Genomic DNA, 13617 nt, shown 5'->3' on the forward strand with positions numbered 1-13617 from the left:
GTGGGCCAGGCAGGAAAACTTTAGCTACACATTCTCCTTGGTTAAAATGTCAATTAGCAGTAAAACAGACCCAAAGTGAGAACACTAGTAGAAGGGCTTGAAATTTCTAACATTCATACTTAGCTACACTACAGATGGTCAGGACTGTTGAACATCTGTGAATATGAGCAGGTGTGACCCTCACAAACAAATCACTAACCAAAGTAGCTACAAGTTACAAGTTATTATCAGCATTCTTTCACCCTTAACATGGACATATGCCTTTCCCATTGCATCAAGCCCTGCTCAAGGAGCTTCAGCTTTGTTAGCACATACAATCTTTACCATGATCTTAGCATGTAAATTCTATTGTTCTAATAATCCAGTTGACGAAACTCAGCAGAAGTTCAGTAAATTATTTAAGCCATTTAGTGTGTGCTATGCTGCTTTTCACAGGCAGACCTTTCTGAGAAAATATAATTTGAATTTTCCATTAGGTTTAGGTTTCATCCCTATTTACTTTTTTTTCCTTGCTCTGCTGGTATGTTTTGTTAAAGTAATTGTCACCAGATTTTTCCCAATTTACAACTTATTAAAAACCTAATGATAATTCTCCAACTTTTTCTTATTTTAAAAAATTATCCTACGAACATCAGAAAAAGAAAATCCGGGGGCTGGAGAGATGGATCAGTGACTAAGAGCACTGGTTACTCTTGCAGATATCCTGGGTTCAGTTCCCAGAACCCACAGGGCAGCTCACAGCCATCTGTAGTTCCAGTTCCAAGGGATCTAGCATCTTTTCCTGTGGGTACCAGGCACACATGTGGTGCACAGACATACATGCAGGCACACAAGACACTCAGACATATAAAATAAAAATAAGTAATTAAAAAAAAGAAAATCCAATGATGTGAAAATCTCAAGCAATAATTAATCTTAAGCTATTACACTCACTCACCTCTATGATTTATTCTATTTATTTTAGCTATTTTGTTATGTTTACCAAATCACCTCTAACTTTAAAGTCACAAAATAAGCAAGAAATTTCTTTACTCTCTAGTTCAGCTGTCTTGATTCATTACAGACCAATTGAATACTATTTGCTTCATAGCTCTTAGAATCTTAGCCTGGATGGTGTGTTTGGGTCATAATGACCATCAGGTAGGAGTACATAAGACACTAATGTAAACACATCTGAAAAGTCAAGGACAAAAAACACAGCAGTGACTATGGGCCAGAAGCCATTGGCCTCCTTCATGAAGAAAAGCTTCATGACTGACACATGTCTACTGTGTGAGAAGCTCTTCTCATCCTCAACTCTACTGACAGAATGCAAGTTAAACTCCATTCTTCAAAACCACAAAGCAGGTGGAAGATAAAGAAATCAATGTATGCAAGTTCTGCATAAACTCTGCTTCGCTGAACTGAAAATAGGCTTTCATATTCCCAGCACCAGTTCAACTGGTAACAACAAGCATTCACAGTGGCTGTAGAGTAAAACTAACATTTCTACTGGCATAGCAGAAAAAGAGCACAAAAACTTCACTGCAACTGCATTCCTTACTAAGTCTTTAAAAATTTCTATACATTTTCATAAAATCAAAATTTGCTGCATTTCCAAACAATACAAAGTTGTTTTAAACATGCCTTTCCAAGTTAAGTAAAGGAGATGATCAGTGTCAGACCAGACTACATTTTAAATCACTCAGTCCAAGGTAGAAGCTTTCCAAAGTTAATAAAAATGATATATCAAAACTACATTCCTTAATTGTTATTACAGGAAGAAACCCACTTTGGACCATCTGTCTTCAAGATTAACCACCCACAGCTAGAGAGAATGTCCCAATGGAGCACTACTAAAAAAATTACATGGATTCCAATAGTCACAAGGTAACTGTGACAGCAAAGCCACAGTTATTTGTGAGATCATAGAAAGTGTATGACATAATTTTTAATTGAAGCAAAATTTGCATAATGTAGTATTAATCGTTTTTAAATGCACAACTGAGTGGCATTTAGACCATTCACAGTATTGAGCAACAATTACCTCTACCTAATCACAATTTTTTTTTTCCGGAGCTGAGGACCGAACCCAGGGCCTTGGCACTTGCTAGGCAAGCGCTCTATCACTGAGCTAAATCCCCAACCCCTATATTTTCAAGAATTCAAAATGAAGACTGGCACTCAAGCAGTTTTAGTACCCCTCTTTAACCCCTAGACATCACTAATGTGCTTTGTTACTTTAATAATTTATTTCTTTGGGTTATTTCTTTTTGTATGTTGTTCTGGAACTTACCAGACTAGTCTTAAACTCATGTAGATCCTTCTGCCTCATTCTCCTAAGTGCTGAGATTATAAGGTGTGAGCCACCATGCCCAACTTCTTCAGAATAATTCTCATAAATGCTATCATGCAACGTGACCTTCCATGTCTGCCTTCTTTCACTTAACTCTGAGTTTCATCTAAATTGTATTATGTGTCACTACATTTCTTTTTATGTCAAAAAAAAATCCAACTTGTATGAATCACAATTTTTTATTGATTCAGGTACTGATGAATACCAGATTGTTTCCATCTTTTGACCACTGTTAATAGTATTGCTGTTAATAAAACTACTATAAACATTAAATATTTATTAAATATATTAAATTAAATATAAGTATAGAATATATTTATTATATTTTATATATAAATATATGTTATATTATATTATTATATTATATTAAATGTATCAAATATATTAAATATTTGAAAACATGTTTCCAATTACTGGGACATAAAATACCTAGGGGTGAAATTGCTGGGTCACATGATAATTCTGCATTCAATTTTTTAGGGAGCTACCAAACTGTTTTCAACAGAAGCTACACTATTTTACATTCCTACCAGCGAATGTGGTGGGGACTCTTCACATCCTCACCGATACGTAGAACTTTCCATACTTTTGTTCTGCTTTGCTCTCAAGGTTGCAGTCATCCTATGGATATGAAGTGGTATGTCACTGTGGTTTTGTTTTGCATTTCCTTAATGACTAATGGGGCTGAATATTTTTCCATGTGTAGAAACATTTATGCATCTTCTTTGGAAAAAAATGTATTCAAGTCCTTTACTCATATTTTGATTGTGTTGTTTTATTCTTCAGTTTTAAGACTACAGATAGTTTGGCCCTTAAGAGATTTTAATTTTTCTCTTGTTCTGTAAGTTATTTCCATTTACTTGATAGTATCCCTTGGTGCACAAAAGTATTAAACTTTGATGTACTCCAATTTGCCAAATTTTTTTGTTTACTGTTTCGGTCCAATGACTGTTAAAATAACTCAGAAGGTAACAACAGTACTTGTCACCAAATCCTGACAAACTGAGTTCAAGCCATAGAACCCACGGTAGAAAGATAGAACAGAATCCTAATTGTCCTCTGATCTCTACACTTTTGTCATGACACAAGGTGTTTACCCTCACATACACATACAAATAATAGTTGAAAATTTTTAAAGATTAGCCTTTGGGGTTGAAGACCTGGCTCAGCACTTACGAGCATTTGTTATTCTTGCAGAAGACCTGTTTTTGGTTCCCAGCACCCACATGGTGGCTCACAGCCATCCATAACTCCAGTTCCAGGGATCTGATGTCCTCTTCTGGACTCCATGGGTACCATACATACATGTGATACATGTACATATATGCAGACAAAACACTCATATATATAAAATAAAGTCTTTTTAAGAGAATTGCTTTATGTTTACTTGAGAGAGTGTCATAGTCTGTTCTCATAACTGGGTCTTTGATTCATTTAACCTTTTATAGTGTTTGGATGCAACTTCACTGTTTTACATAAAGATAATGAATTGTCTCTACACCATTCATTGAAGACATTATCCTTTCACTGTTGAACGGTCTTAATATGATTTTCAAAAACCAATTGGCCACACACACATGGGTTATTTATGGATTCTCAGTTTTATTCTATTTATCTACATGCTTGTTATGTCAGTACCACACTGTTTATTACAGCTTCATAGTGAAAGCTGAAACAGGGACATGCAAGTCTTCCAACTAAATTTTTCAAGATTGTTTTAACTACTCAAGGCTCTCTGCAATTCCACACAAATGAATGGAACTTGAAACTCACAGACCAGCTTGCACCTCTAGCACTTTTAACTACTGGGTCACCTCTCTGGCCCCAGGGAGGATTTTTTTCTCTAATTGTCAAATAATAAATTTAATCAATAATAAAAAAAATCATTTCTAGCTCTAAAACATTAGACTCTTACTTCTCTGATTAATAAGGATAGTGTGTGTATGTGTGTGAAGAGTTTGTATTTCAGTATTTCAATTATGAAACCTGTTTTTGTATAATATTTTCATTAATTCTTTAAGAACTTCATTGTAATGCATTTTGATCATATTCATACACCCTGCTATTCCAACTTCTCTCTGAGATCCACATTCATCTTGCTTTTTTGTTTTTGTTTTCAAGACAGGGTTTCTTTGTGGAACATGATTTGCAGGATGGCTTTGAACTCACAGAGATCCTCCTGCCTCTGCCTCCCAAGTGCGGGGATTAAAGGCATGCACCACTACACCCAGCTTATCTTGCTTATTTGTAATGACCCAGAAAGTCCAATTTGTGCTGCTGAAAACTCACAGGGTGGAGCCATCCACTGGATCATTGACGATCTACCAAGAGCCACACCTTTAAAGAAAACTGACTCTCCCTTCCCTACAAGTCAACTGTCAGTGTAGCTCCTCAGTTGGAGGATTATGAACTCCTCCCAATTCTATGCTAGAATGCTGACTGGCTTGATTTTGTGCAGATCTTTTTTTTTTTTTTTTTTTTTTTTTTTTTGGTTTTTCGAGACAGGGTTTCTCTGTGTAGCTTTGCGCCTTTCCTGGAACTCGCTTTGGAGACCAGGCTGGCCTCGAACTCACAGAGATCCGCCTGGCTCTGCCTCCCGAGTGCTGGGATTAAAGGTGTGCGCCACCACCGCCCGGCTGATTTTGTGCAGATCTTATGCAGGCAACCACAATGTCTGTGACTAAGAAAGACTTAAAAAAAAAGATTTATTTTATTTATACTTATGCAAATGTATGTGTATCTCTGTGCATGTATGCACACATGTACATTGGATCCCCTGGAACTGGAATTATAGGCTGTTTTGAGCTTCCTGATGTGGGTGCTAGGAACCAAACCCAGGTCCTCTGCAAGAGCAAATGAGTGTTTTTAACCTCTGATCTATGTCTTCAGCTCAAAGAAAGGCTCTATAAAAAATGTTTTCTTAAATGTTTTTGGCAAGGCCTGTGAAGAAACAATCATTTGATATTATAGATATTCCTTGGGCTGAACACAATCTGTTTCTTTTCTCACATCAAAATTTAAACTAAAAGAGATGTGGTAACATAGGAAAAAATAACTGTAGTGCTTTCTAAGACTAGCAACTTCAAGGAAATTGTATAGTCCCCAAAAGCACAAGTCATTTGAGACTGGAAGATTGAGTCTATGAAGCAAGGGATTACTGCTGCACCTGTGTCTGGTGTCAACTTCTCAGAGGCTCCAGAACCAGGAAGTCCTCCTGACACAGTAGGTGGAAAGGGCTTTCTGTCTGGACCTGCCACTACCTAATGAGGTCCTGTCTTCAGGGCTTTCAACAAGATAACTGAATTGTACCTGTCCTCCATACTCTTCTGCTCTAGTTGCACTCAGTTCACCTGAACTTAATGTCAAGACTCAGGTGGGACATGAGGCTTTCTGATTGGTGGTGGAACAGAGGAAAAGAAAAATGTTATTTATATTTGTGCAAATGTGTGAGTATCTGAATGTGTATGTTAACATGGAGTTATAGGTTGTTGTGAGCTGCCTAAACTCTACAAGAGATGAGCCTCGGCTTCTCAAACTCACAACTCAGAATCTCTAATTTGGGGTAGCACATAGTACCCTAACACAGGACAATTACTTGAGTCTGTGCTTTTCATTTCCAGGAGTCAAGAGTGGGTTTTTGCTTTGCCCTTTCATATCACTTCTGCTAGAAGAGTAGACAAGGGCTGCACAGCAAGGGTTTCAAGCACTAGTGCTCCTCAACCCACAAGACTAAAGCAGAAGGGAGCCCAGATCAGGCCCTCAGGGACACTTGCTGCAGGGCTGGCTAGGGCTAATTCCAGTGTTGTGACAACTGCTGTGCTTTGCCTCCATGCACTCTATTGGATGGTAACTGGGATAGCTTCTTGAATCTTAGCCTGACCTTTCTTCCCCCTTTGCTTTTTTCCTTTTTTTTTTTTTGTAATGTGAGCTCCTCACTGATTTGCAGGCCCACTATTTGGTGTTTAAAAGCTGAATTGCTGATGTGGCCATCTGGGACTTCAGTTTTATTCTCTGCTCTCTGTGGTGGTCCTTGTTATAAGTGTCTGAAAGCCAACTCTTTATTGCAAGGCAAATGCCTGGTTTGCAAGCTCCACCAGACAGGAAAAGGGAAGCAGATGGCATGCTGAGGTTTCTGAAACAGCTACAAACTGACCAGCCTCAATTTTAAAGTAGCCGGTATCTAAGCAGATACATGGTCGGCCAACATGAGAATGGATAGACTGTGGTAAACAAGCAGTGGAACACTACTCATCAATAAAAAAGAATATTCACCTAATATATATCACAAATTGATCTCAAAATCATATTGAACAAATGAAGCTTAGACCTAAAGGAAAATATACAATTCTGGCTTATAGAATTTTAGGGAAGACAGAAGTAATCTCTGGTGGTAAAAAATTTAAAAAGAGATTACATGTTAATGATGACAAGAGAGAGTATGAAAGATCTTTTCCAGGGGTACAAAAATGTTCTATATAACATGGTTTGGGATGGTGAGTGCCCTTTTCAAAACCACACAATTAAAATCTGCATGTTTTCCTCTATGTAAATTACACCTCAATTATTAAAAATTTAAGTTCAAAGATCTTTTTTTAAAAAATGACACAAAGGCAGTTTTTTATCATTACTATGTGGTTATCATTTTGAGGTAGAAGTAAGATATTTGAAAAATATGTATTCTCATACCTTTAAGGTCAATGAGTTGGCTCTTTGGGTGAAAACATTTGCCACCAAGCCTGATAACCTGAGTTTAATCTCCAGGACCCACATCTCAGGAAGAAGAGAACTGACTCTGGAAAGCTGACTCCTGACCTCCACCTGCATGCTATTGCATGCATGCACACAAACACACACAATTAATGCAATTAAAATTAAAACACACGGGGCTATAGAGTTTAAAAACAAGTGGTTAAAAGCTCTTGTTGTTGTTGCAAAAGACCAGGATTCGATTCTCAGCATACACATGGAAGCTCATCACCTTTGCAGGCATCTGGTATGCATGTGGGACACAGACCTACATTAAGGAAAACACATACATAAAATAATAACAATAAATCTAAAAAATACATATATATCTTTAAGTGAAACAATGCTGCATCTCTTTAAAGTTGTTCAGAAGTTTATCTTAATTTAATTAATTATTTACAGGGTTGTGTATGTGGTGCACGCGTGGGTGTGCAAATGCAGAGGCCAGAAGTTAACATCAGGTTTTCCTCCTCTATCACTACACACCTTATTTTTGAGACAGAGTTTCTTTTACTGAACCCAAGGCTCAGCTGTTTCATCTAGAATGGCTAGACAGAGCTCCAGGTGTCCAGCTACCTTGACACCAACCCTGGAACTAAAGTTATAGGTGAGCAGCACAGCACCCAGCTTTTATGTGAGCACGGTGGATCTAAATTCTGGTTTATATTATTGTGCAATCACTGTACCCACTGAGCCATCTCCCTGGCCTTCATTTAATAAATTCTAACTTAATTACTTGGACATTTCTTTCAACTTTCTCTAACTCTAACCTCCCCTCCATGTCAAATATTTTAGGTATGTTTGAAAGTATAAAGCACAGTATAGAGGATAGACACATTAACTTGATTTTTTAATATGTAAAAATAAAGCAGATTATAAAGCCATATATATTCTATATGGCAAACTGGGAGATACAAAAGTGTATTTAAGACTATAGAGGGTACTCTGTGATGGTCAATTTTGACTAACTGACTTTAGAAACATCTGTATTAGTAAAAATATATCTCTGGGTGTTTCCAGAAGCAATTAGATCATGGAGACTATCACTTAGGCGTTATAGAATGGTGGCAGAAATCAGGTGAAGAGGAGGAGGAAGGGGCATGCCCTTAAGGCCTATCTCCTGCCTTGAGTTCTTCCTGTATTCCCCCTCTTTCTGCTTTCCACCTACCAAGAACAGTCTCTGCCACACACCCCAGCATGATGTCATGCCAGATGTGTGGAGCCAAACAACAATGACTGATACCATTGAAACTGTCCTGGTTAGGGTTGGCATTGCTGTGATGAAACACCATGACCAAAAGCAACTTGGGGAGGAAAGGTTTATTTCAATCACAGTTCTATATCACAAAAAGTCCATCATCAGAAGCAGTGAGGGCAGAAATTCAAGCAAGGCAGGAACCTGGAGGCAGGAACTCCTGTAGAGGCCATGGAAGGGTGTTGCTTACTGACTTGCTCATCATGGCTTTCTCAGCTTGTTTTCTTACAGAACCTAGGACTGCCAGCCGAGGGATAGCACCACCCACAATGGGCTGGGCCCTCCCACCTCAATCACTAATTAAGAAAATGCCCTAGCTGGAATCAAGGAGGCATTTTCTCACTGAGGCTCCTTCCACTCCCTATAACTCTAGCTTGTGTTAAGTTGACATAAAACCAGACAGCATAGGAACCATAAGCCAAAATAAATCTTTCTTCCCTTGTTACTATCAGACATGCTATCACAGCAGTGAGAAAAACTGAGTCATAATAAAAGTCAAGGCATAAAGAAGAAAACTAGGGGGCTGGAGAGATAGCTCAGTGATTAAGGGCACTTACTGCTCTTCCAGAGAACCCAGGTTCAATTCCCAGCACCCATGTGGCAGCTCACAACTGTCTGTGACTCCAAGATCTGACACCTTCACACAGACATACATGCAGGCAAAACACCAAAGCATATAAAATAAAAATAAATTAAAAAACAAAAAAATAAAAGTAATTCCAAAAATATATGCTACCCAGACATCAGTACTGTCAATATTTGATCACATACACACACACACACACACACACACACACACACACACACACACACACACTCAAACCAACTAAATAATGTATATAATAATGTTATTTTCATTTTAATGTGTGTAACAAATACTTCCCATGTTGTTGAGTATTTTTACTATGCTTCTCTGGTTAAACATTTTCATGTGATTATTATCATCCACACATTTCTATGGAACAAGTTGGCAATATAATAATTTCATATATTTACTTTAGAAACATAGAAAATAAAGAAGAGCATAAGACTGCATAGTGAAAACACATAATTCAAACCATAATAACAACCATGACTGTGAAATCTCATTGTTCTTTTTACTGTGGCTCAATATGCTATGGGTGTTTTCTCACTCAGCATCATTACACAAGCATTATCTCTGTTGTTGCAATTTTTTTAAAGATGTTTATTTATTTATTTATTATGTATACAGAAGAGGGCGCCAGATCTCATTACAGATGGTTGTGAGCCACCATGTGGTTGCTGGGAATTGAACTCAGGACCTCTGGAAGAGCAGTTGGTGCTCTTAACCTCTGAGCCATCTCTCCAGCCCTGTTGCAATGTTTTATAGCTTCACCTTGATTGCTCTATTTTGTTAGCTGCATAGATTTATCATAGTTAAAAATCGCTACTGTGATGGCTATTCTTGGTTATCAAATTGAATATATATGGAATTAACTGAAATCCAAAAATGGAGGGCACACCTCTGAGGTATTTTTGCTTAATTTGAGGTAGAAAGAACCACTTCTAATCTTGAACTTCGAGGTAGGAAGACATGTCTTTAATTCAGATCTTTGGAGCTGGGAAAACCCACCTCTAACCTGGGCCAAATCTTCTGCTGGAAGCCTATATAAGGACATGGAAGAAGGAAGCTTTTGTTTTTTGTCTGCTTGCTCTTGGTCTTGCTCCACTGGCAAGTCCATTCCTTCATTGGCATTAGAGCCTACTTCTTTGGGATTCCAGGGTGTGCCGAAGAACAGCTAAGACATCTAGCCTCATGGACTGAACCACCACTGGATTGTTGAACTTTTCATTCACAGCTAGCCATTGTTGGATTAGCTAGACCACAGCCTGTAAGTCATTCTAATAAATCCCTTTTATGTGTGTGTGTGTGTGTGTGTGTATGGAGAGAGAGAGAGAGAGAGAGAGAGAGAGAGAGAGAGAGAGAGAGAGAGAGAGAGAGAGATTCATTTTATAAGTTCTGTTACTCTAGAGAACCCTGACTACCAAACCGCTAAACATGTTTGGCTTTGGTTTTACTCTACCTTGTATCATTTTTGCATGTAAATTACTGTCTTCATCCATGATTATTTCATTAGGATAGGCCTCAAGAATTTGAATTCTTAGATCAAAGCATTTTTACAAATATTTTAAGACCCATCTTGACAAGCTACATTGTGCCACTTTTCATTCCACAAGTATATGAGAATATCTTCTACACTCTTGCCTGCATGCAATGTCCTGTTCTCTGTATTTCACACACTCTCCACCCCCATACACTCCCTACCATAATATCCACACCCATACACACAAACACACTTTGCTAACTTGATACAAGAAACATTTTTTCATTAACATTTCATTCATTTTTCATTAACAGAATGAAGTTGTTTTTCCATTTAGTTAAAACACCCATTGCTCCTCTTCTGTGGCTATTATGCTAAATTTCTTGGGCACTTTTTAGGATAATAAAAAAGTGTTAGGAATTTCTGGTTCAGCATGTGCACATGTGTATGCAGGTGTGTCTACCCAAAAAAAATGCATGTATGAGGCCAGAGGTGGACATCTGGTGTCTTCTATCACTCCCCACCTTATTTTTTGAGACAGGGTCTATCTCTGAACCTGGGACTTACTGATTTTCAGTTTAACTGGCTGGCCATGATATCCCCCTGTCTCTGTACCCATGACATACCAGCTGGGATTACAGACACATGCCAGCCCCAAACTTTCTACATGGTTAATAGGCGTCTAAACTCGTGCTGCATAGCAAGAACTCTATCAACTGAACTATCTCTCCAGGCCCCTCTTCCATCTCTTCAAATGCCCCATGTAAAATACTAGTTATTATAAGAATATATATTATAAAATATAAAGGGATGATAGAGTGGCACAGTATAATAGGAAAATGTTATCAGAACAGAGTGATGACTGAAAGCATAAAAAATTTAAAAAGCAATCAAGATCATGTAGGAAAAAACCTCTATCTGAATCAAGCAAAAAGAAAGGACTCCTAAGACTGTGTGTTTATCCATAAAACCCTGGGGGAAGCAAACCTAAATTCAGATAGTAGAAGCTGATGTGGGAGTAGAAAGGAGACAGGGATTGCCAAGAGAATAATTAAAGGTCTGGGGAACGGTTGTATTCTCTAATGTTCTCATAAGGACTGAGCTATTAGAACAGCTCTCTATATTGAAGGAGAGTATTAGCTGTGGAGACCACCCACACAGGCGCTAAGACTACAAAGTGAAAAAAATAGCAACACAGTAACAAGGCACACACATACCCAGAAGGTAACTGGCTTTGAACAGAGTGCTTATTAGGACAAGGGCACCTGTAGCTTGAATTTACTTCTGAAAGAATGGTAATTGCCACTTGAGTTGAGAGAACCCAATTCAGTTACCACTCTGATCACACAAGCAGAGTTATCTGGGAGCTTCTTAAAAACAGCAATCATCTAAACCCCACAATTCAACTGAGTAGTACTGGCAGGAGTGGGCCCAGGTGTGTATATTTTAAAACTCACCAGGAAATTCAGTATTGTCCTAGTTTGAAATTGTTTATCTGATTCTGTTCCTCCCCATTCCATAGACACCTGTATCTTCTCATGCAGTGCCAGCCTAGTCCCTGAGACACTGTGGTAAAGGTTGGAGTGAACACATTTGGCCATATTGGGCACCTAGTTACCAGGGCTTCTTTCAACTCTGGCACAGTGGATATTGTTACCATCAGTGGCTCTTTTCATTGACCTCAACTACATGGTCTACAAGTTCCAGTATGACTCTACCATGGCAAATTCCATGGCAGAATCAAGGATGAGAAAAGGAAACTTGTCATCAACAGGAAGGTCATCATCATCTTCCAGGAGTGAAAGCCCACCAAAATCACATTTGTTGATACTGGTGCCAAGTATGTTGTGGAGTCTACTGGTGTCTTCACCACCATGGGGAAAGCGGGGGTCCTATTGAAAGGTAGGGCCGAAAAGCTCATCATCTCTGTCTCTTATGCTTATGCTCCCATGTTTGAGATGGGTGTGAACCATGAGAAGTGTAACAACTCACTCAAGATTGTCAGCAATGCTTTCTATACCACCAACTGCTTAGCCCCCTTGGCCAAGGTCATCCATTGACAACTTCGGCATTGTGGAAGGACTCATGGCCACAGTCTATGCCATCACTGCCACCTAGAAGACTGTGGATGGCTCCTCTGAGAAGCTGTAGCATGGTAGCCATGGGGCTGCCCAGAATATCATCCTTGCATCCACTGGTGCTGCCAAGGTTGTGGACAAGGTCATCCCAGGGCTGAACAGGAAGCTCACTGGCATGGGCTTCCATGTTCCTACCCCCAATGTGTCTCTTATGGATCTGACATGCTACCTGAGAAAGCTGCCAAGTATGACAACATCAAGAAGGTAGTGAGGCAGGGATTGCAGGGCCCACTAAGGGCATACTTGGCTACACTGAGGACGAGGTTGTCTCCTGTAATTTTAATAGTGACATCCACCCTTCTGCCTTTGAAGATGGGGCTAGCATGGCTCTCAATGACCACTTCGTAAAGCTCATTTCCTGATATGACAATGACTATGGTTATAGAAACAGAGTAGTAGACCTCATGGTATACATGGCCTCCAAAGAGTAAGAAGTCATTAACCATCCACCCCAACAAGAACACAGGAAGAAGAGAAAGGCTCTTGGCTACTGAGGAGTCCCTGTCCCAAGTCAGCCCCCAACACTGAGCATGTCCCCTCACAGTTTCCATTCCTGACCCCCAGAAGAGGGGAGGGACTTAGGGAGCACCACTCTCTTGAATATTATCAATAAAGCTCACTGATCTCCCCCCACAAAAGAAAAGAAAGTTTGCTTTTCTATATTAATAGAAACCAAACTAACAAACTAAGAAAAACAGTAGATTAAAAAGTGAGGGCTGTATGCTCAGTTGGTACAGTGCTTGCTTAGCATGCACAAAGTCCTAGATTTGATCCCCAGGACCACATAAAACTGAACATGATAATGCATGCCTGTAATCCTAGCACTTGGGAATTGATGCAGGAGTATCAGAAATTCAAGGTTATTCTTGGCCTCATAATGAGTTCAAAGCCAGCCTGGGCTATAAGAGATGGGAATAAAGAGGAGAGGGATTTGGGTTCAAGTAAGAGAGAAGGGAAGAAGACATTTAACACAGTTGACTTAGGTTTCCAAAAAGACCACCCTGGCTGAAGTGCCAAATGGATGATAATGGAGGCCGGGATATGTGGATATGTGCAGAAAGAGAAAGCAGATGGCTG

The 13617-nt window shown here is 39.1% G+C and overlaps 1 protein-coding gene and 1 pseudogene across 3 annotated transcripts in view; one reads left to right on the forward strand and one right to left on the reverse strand.

The window, feature by feature from the left end:
* Positions 1-13617, reverse strand: part of Zhx3 (zinc fingers and homeoboxes 3) — a 125913-nt gene that overhangs the window by 76006 nt on the left and 36290 nt on the right. The gene's annotated exons all lie outside the window — the stretch shown is intronic.
* LOC128101012 (glyceraldehyde-3-phosphate dehydrogenase-like) lies at positions 3280-13181 on the forward strand (annotated as a pseudogene).

This window comes from Peromyscus californicus, unplaced genomic scaffold (genome assembly GCF_007827085.1).
Source record: "Peromyscus californicus insignis strain IS unplaced genomic scaffold, ASM782708v3 Scaffold_7__1_contigs__length_154581171, whole genome shotgun sequence".
NCBI classification, from domain to species: Eukaryota; Metazoa; Chordata; class Mammalia; order Rodentia; family Cricetidae; genus Peromyscus; species Peromyscus californicus.